The sequence below is a fragment of the Nicotiana attenuata genome, unplaced genomic scaffold, assembly GCF_001879085.1.
Source record: "Nicotiana attenuata strain UT unplaced genomic scaffold, NIATTr2, whole genome shotgun sequence".
NCBI classification, from domain to species: domain Eukaryota; kingdom Viridiplantae; phylum Streptophyta; class Magnoliopsida; order Solanales; family Solanaceae; genus Nicotiana; species Nicotiana attenuata.
Genome location: NW_017672316.1, coordinates 3989 through 10774, shown reverse-complemented (window position 1 = coordinate 10774; position 6786 = coordinate 3989).

Below are 6786 nucleotides of genomic sequence, written 5' to 3'. Positions count from 1 at the left end.
AAATTTAATATGCAACTAACCCGCCATATTCCTAAAGTAGATCTTAATGGATTTTTAGTATTCCAGCATTCTATCTGGGGCCTGCAAAATCTAGCCAAGCTCGTGATTTGAAACTTTCAGCATTTTATTGCGGCTCAACCTGGCCACTAAGCATAATTCAGTGTATGCTCCTGAAAACAAAACTGTCCCAAACGTGGGCCCTTGGCACGACCAAAATTTAGGCCCACTTCGTACTAAAAACAAGCGTCCTCAGGTTCAGGCACATGAGGACTTCCAAGTCCATATTAGATTGAGTTTTCGTTTTGGAACGAAGTCAGACTGGATAGTCATTTGTGAACAAATGAACAGCTTTCATATTTACTCAATCAAAACAGTTGATTACATTCAATCGTGTATAACTGATACTAAGCAACTCATTTATATTTTTGAAGGATTTTTTTTAAATACAAATAATTTCTCTTCAAATAAGACGCTCAGAAGTTTTTTTTTCATCGTGAATTAAACATCTGGGATGCTCGCTGACAATGACTAGCCTTTAGACTACTAGAACGTAATTGACTGCACGTCGTTATACAAGGCCTGTATGCGTTTAGATTTAAATCATGCCTATGTTGTTCTAACATTTTGTAATATGACTGAATTCACCAAGCCTGTTCCACAGTATTCAAATCATCCCATAACCAACTAGGCATAGTATCAACAACTATTGAAATAAAACATAGACCTAAGATTTGCATAGGACTAATGACAATGAACGCAAACGAAATTGGAGTGAAACAGAGGTTATAGTCCCAGTTTCAGTCAATTAATCGATATGAAGAACATTCTTAATGAATAGTATCATAATACATAGTCCATTGTTTATGCTAAGTACACAGACCAAAACTAACCTACACTAGACAAACACATGCAACAATCAACATTTATCTAGGCTATGGACAGAAATGATTCCAACAGCAAGTTTTATCAGGGAAACAAAATTGATTCTCTTTCACTTGAAGGCTACATCAAGGTAGAGTTCAAGTGTGTAACTGGAAATGCTAAGAAACAGTAAGAAGAATGAAGAAGAATCAGCAGCAATAGAAGTTTCAACAGCAGCTAAGGACTAAGCTCGGACCTCCAAGTGAATCAGCGATGAAAATACCAGCAAATAGACCCAAAACTGACTGAATAGAATCAGTTTCACTTAAAATCAACCAAAATCAAGCGATACCAAGACTGACTCAAATGGAATTCGAATATCACCGAATGTACGTAAAACTTCAGGAAAGCCTCGTATTAGAAACACTCAAAATAACTGAACGAAAACCAAAATGGGGGGGGTTTTCCCGAACTCAAAATCAAAAAATTGTATAGACTCAGATTCCTTTGAAGTCCTAATTGAACAGATCTATTTTGGATTTACTTCTGTCTTGTTTCTACATTTTTTTTTTGGTTTTTGAAGGTTATTTGGAATTTGAAATTCAAATTTTCTAATCTGAACCGAAGAGAATTTGTTTGTTCTTTTGAAGAGGGATTTTCAGTCTCTCAAACTTGATTTATCAGGCACTAGACTCGCTCTTTTATAAGGCCAAGAGTATGGCAGGAGGTATCTGGAGATTTCGCTGCCCATTTTCGCCCTTTTTTATTTTCAGAAAGTTGTACGTTAAACCCCAAAGTATTGACTGTTTCTTCAAGTTACTGCTTTTAAAAGCTAAATTACACTAAGACCCTTCTAGAATAATCTGGGGTGTTTTTCTACCTGTAGAATACTGTATCCGCCTTACTTCCTATTGTGAAATTGCTTAGCCTTAACAAACTGAGCCATTTCAATGCCCAACACTACGCGCCTGAATTATCCCCTGAATATTATAACACTAGTTAAACTCTATCAACTGTAACCATACTAAGCTACTCAAGCTTATGGTTTTAATCTTATCTCATAATATTAAAATGCTGGTGATCAGATTTTTGAATCTAAAAACCAATTTGCGCAAACAAATGTGGATCAAACTAATTGACCAATTCACAGAAGCCGAACTGGGCAGAGTTAAATCAACACATGAGAAGTTGAGAAAAATGTCGATTAGCGTGAAGCAAATTTATTCAATTAACAAAGTTTTTTAAACTAACCATTAACACTAGCAATAGGCTCGAGTGACAGAAACTCAAATAACAGCGAATTGAAACAAATTATATTGCTAACAAAGGAAGAATCCATAGAAAGTTAAACTACTTGTTAGCCTAAAATCCTTAATTACTACCAAGAAAGAAACAGAACAGATGAAACAAAAAGAAAAATCAGAGAACAAGAATAGACGAAGAACAGTTTTGTTTAAGCTAGTTAGCGAAGTAGGAGAACCTCATTAGGTTTTCGAGTTAGGTAGCGGGTTCAAATTAAGAGGGTCCTCCCTTTTGTTTGAATTCGGATTTGAACTCGAGGCCCGAATTTATAAATGCAAATTAATTAGGCCCTTTTAGAGACAAAAGAAATAGAAAATCGTAGTTGCTTTAGGTTGGCCTTTAAATAAAAATGAGATGAGCCTCGCCAAACAAAACACATAAATTGCGGGGCCCTCAGTAATTGTTCCTATTAAAATCCTTAGAATTCAGGGGCGTGCCGTTTAGCAAATTTCACGGCCCTCCACAAAGATAATAAGACGCTAGCCACCTCAAGCGCGCCATTTCATGCGATCCAAATCCAAATCCCAAAACGTTGAATGAGAGGTGTCGAGGATCCGGGTGCATTTCATGTGACGTGATCCAAAAACACGCTCTTAAACGGCGTTCACTTTCATAAAAAGGGTAATTAAAAGCGGTTAAACAAATTGCACTATAGGATTGAATATGTATAAAATCAGATTTTAGCCATTTATAATAATTTAAGCGACCGTGCTAGAACCACGGGATCCGGGGGTGCCTAACACCTTCCCTCGGGTCAACAGAATTCCTTACACAGAATTTCTGGTTCGCAGACTCCAATTGGGAAGTCGAAATTTTTCCTCGATTTGGGATTTAAACCGGTGACTCGGGACACCAAAAGCCCATCCTTTCCCGAGTGGCGACTCTAAAACTAAATAAATAATCCCATTTCGAATAATGTCACTTTAAGTGGAAAAACTCCCTTATACATTATCCTTCGGGGTAGGTGTGTAAAAAAGGAGGTGTGACACCACCTCGCGTACGCGGCCTTCACATAACACGAATAACATAATTATCTCAAATCATAGGGGGTAATTTCTCCACACAAAGTTAGGCAAGATACTTACCTCAATTCGGCCAAATCAATACTCAAATGAGCTTTTCCTTTACCAATTTCACCTCCTCTCGGCTCAATCCAATGGTTTGGTATGAAAATCCTTCCACAAAATTGCCTCCCATCGAGGCTAGGGTTCAAAACATGATAAAATGAAGCTAAGTCCCAAAATGGAAGTCTTAATATCAGCCTCAGATGTCGTATTTGCAAAAGCTCTATCAAAGTCGAAAATGCGACAAAAGTGTCGCAAAAGCGAAGGTTGACCAGCTCTATCAAAGTCGCAAATGCGACACAAGACTCGCAAAAGCAACCTCAGAGTTTTCGCAAAAATGACAGTTTGTGTCGCAAATGCGGAGCTGCCTAATCGCAAATGCGATGAAATAGTTCGCAAATGCAAACTCCCTTGCCCCAGCCCATCGTCGCAAAAGCGAGAAAGAATCTCGCAATTGTGAGAACAGAGACACCAACAAAGTTGAACCTTCTTCCAACACTTGGAAACGCGTCTGAAACCCATCCGAGCCCTCTGGGCTCTAAACCAAGCATCCACACAAGTCTAAAAACATAAAACGAACTTGCTCGTGCGATCAAAACATCAAAATAACCTCTAGAATCATGAATCGGATGCCAAAACACATGGAAATTCCCATGAACTTCAAAAACTTCTAGAATCGCAACTTATCAAATCAACTGTAAACGACGTCAAATTTTACAGGCAAGTTCCATATGATGAAACAGACCTATTCCAAGTCTCGAGACCAAAATCCGAACCCGATATTCTTAAATTCAAACCATGGTCAAACCTAGGAAAATTGTAAAACCTTTAAATTGCCAACTTCCGCCAAATAATGTCGAAACCATCTAGAAACATCCAAATGAAATTATGGGCATACGCCCAAGTTCAAAATCACCATCCGGACCTACCGGAACCATCAAAACTCTGATCCAAGGTCAAATACTCAAAAGTTAAATCTTGGTCAATTCTTTCAACTTCGAGCTTCTCAAATGAGCGTCACTCCTTAAAATCCTTTCCGAACCTCTCCAAAACCCTAGCCGATGAAGCACACAAGTTATAATACACTATGTGAAGCTACTTGTGACCTCAAACTACCGAACTGGACGCAATTGCTCGAAACCACCAGTCGGGTCGTTACACATAGTACATGATTTTATAAAGTAATATTAATATAAATATTATAAAAATAAAATTTGAGTATATAATAATACATAAAAGAATAAGTGAAAGTTTTAGCAAATGATCAATGTGGATCATCTGTAATTTATTTGTCGATGTTGAGATATAGGATATCCCTTAACTTACAAAGATGAACGATCATAGTTTAAATAGAAACTTTTAATTTTTTTTTCTTATTTCGATTTTATGAGGTACAAACATGTGATGAAGCATATCTCATCTAATAGTACTTCCTTATAAACGATACTGCTAGTGTATGTTCCTTTTATCAGTACTTGTTGCTCTATCATGACCTTTTATCAGTTCTTGTGCTCTATCATGACCTTTTATTATGGATATTGACATCCTTCTAAAAAGTACAACATAAAGTTGGCCATATAACAAAACATGTTGTGGTAGATACAGTTCAACGTTAAGGTTTGTTTGGCCTTGTGATTTATCTATCGTCATGCAAAAATATAATGTATTTTTTGACGAATTTGAAAGGATATTCTTCATTTTCAAGTGAAGAAGTTGAAATCTCTAGATACACACATACTCTTACTTGAGAGAATATTACCATTAAAATTTGTACATGTATAATATTATGGTCAAATCCTTTGTAGCTCATTCTTGTACCGTTGCATAAGTCATTTATATATTAACTTGGTGCAACAATAAAAAATTGATGCTGATGAAGAAAAAAATAAAGATACCACTTCAGTTTCCTACGGTATTGTTGATACCCAATTTTTCCCTATGTATTATATATACTCAAAATATTCTCAAAATAGTATGTACATGCATATATAAACACCCAAGAGTTTTGGTATTTTTCCCTTACTTTTTAAAAGATCTTAAAATCAATTTGTTGTCTATTTTAATAGTATAAAATTCAATAATTATTTCCAAAATAGCATTTTTGGCGAATAATTTATTTCATTCTCATATTTACACTAAGATATAATTAAAGTAATTTTTGCGTATTTTTATACATTTGTTTGGTATTTTTTTTAGCTAAATTGCATACAATTGCAATTATGGCCTATTTTATAATTAACAGTATTTCATAATAATAAAATCACTTTTAGTATTTTTACATTAATATTTATATGTTATTAATTAGTTCAGTACCTGTAATTTATTTTTAAATCATTTCTTACTATTTTTATAAAATAATAAAAGGGAAAAATTGGCTATTTAAAAAACAACCCTTATTATTTCAATTATATCCAATTTAGCCCCATCCCCATCAGATTTTTAATTAAACCCAAATGGCCCAATAACCCGTTTAAACCAGCCCGACCCGAGCCCCCTTTGATCTGAACCGTTGATCTTTGAGATTAACGGCCTCAATTCGCCCTTCCTTAATTAAACCTAATGACAAACCCTAATTCCCTCATATTCATTTCAGTAGCCGCCCCTGAACACCCTCCCCCTCTCAAACTCTCTCGAGTGTTCTTGAAATCCTAATCACCTTCCCCCCCATTTTCGACCTCTAACTCACCAGAACCCATGGACTCTCAGGCCATGGATGATCTATGCTCACCTCCTATCGCTCCTATGTGCTTGGTACTCGAAGGTTCGAGGCTAGACCTCAAAGGTCTCCACCCAGACCTCCGCCGACTTGAGGTTCCCGGCCATCTCCGGCCTGGCTCCGGCACATCTTAGCCTCCTGAGCCTGTTTCCAGTCTCATCCGACTTAGATCGGACGTTTTCGAAGCCTTTCTCATTCTAGGGTTCATCTGAAAACCCTAACTATCGAGGTTCTTCTCCGGTTATCTCTAGATCTGTGTTTATTCATGCTTTATCTTGAGTTTTCAAGTGGTTTCCCCAATTTTTCTTTTTAAAATCTTACTTTCAAAGTCGCCTCTTTTCTGGTTTAGGGCTTTCCGAAAATGCTTTAGTGTTTTCCGACTTTTCTTCTTCCTTTCTTATGTGTGTTTTATATTCTTATGTGTTTTCATATATACATGTTCTTCTACCATGTTTTCTGTATTTTGTTCTTCTCTCTACTATGTTTTCACATGCTATGTTTATATGCCATGTTTCTATGCTATGTCTCACATGCTATGTTCTGCTACTTGCCTTCCACTATGACTTGATATGATTCGTCTACTGCATTTTTCAACCATGTTCATTAAGTGTTCTTACTATGCCTGCTTAAGCGTATTTGCCTCTACTGTCTCTTCTACTCTCATTGTGTTTCAAATTAATTCCCTTACTCAATTTTACATTAAACTTTCTACTGTATCTGCTTGTTTCTCTTCTTTGCATTTGGTTCAAGTCGAAAACCCTAGGATTTGGGGTTTTTTGACGAGTGTGGTCATGTATGTTTGGACTAGGGTTCCATTCGAGCCCTGGACTCTCTCAAATTCAC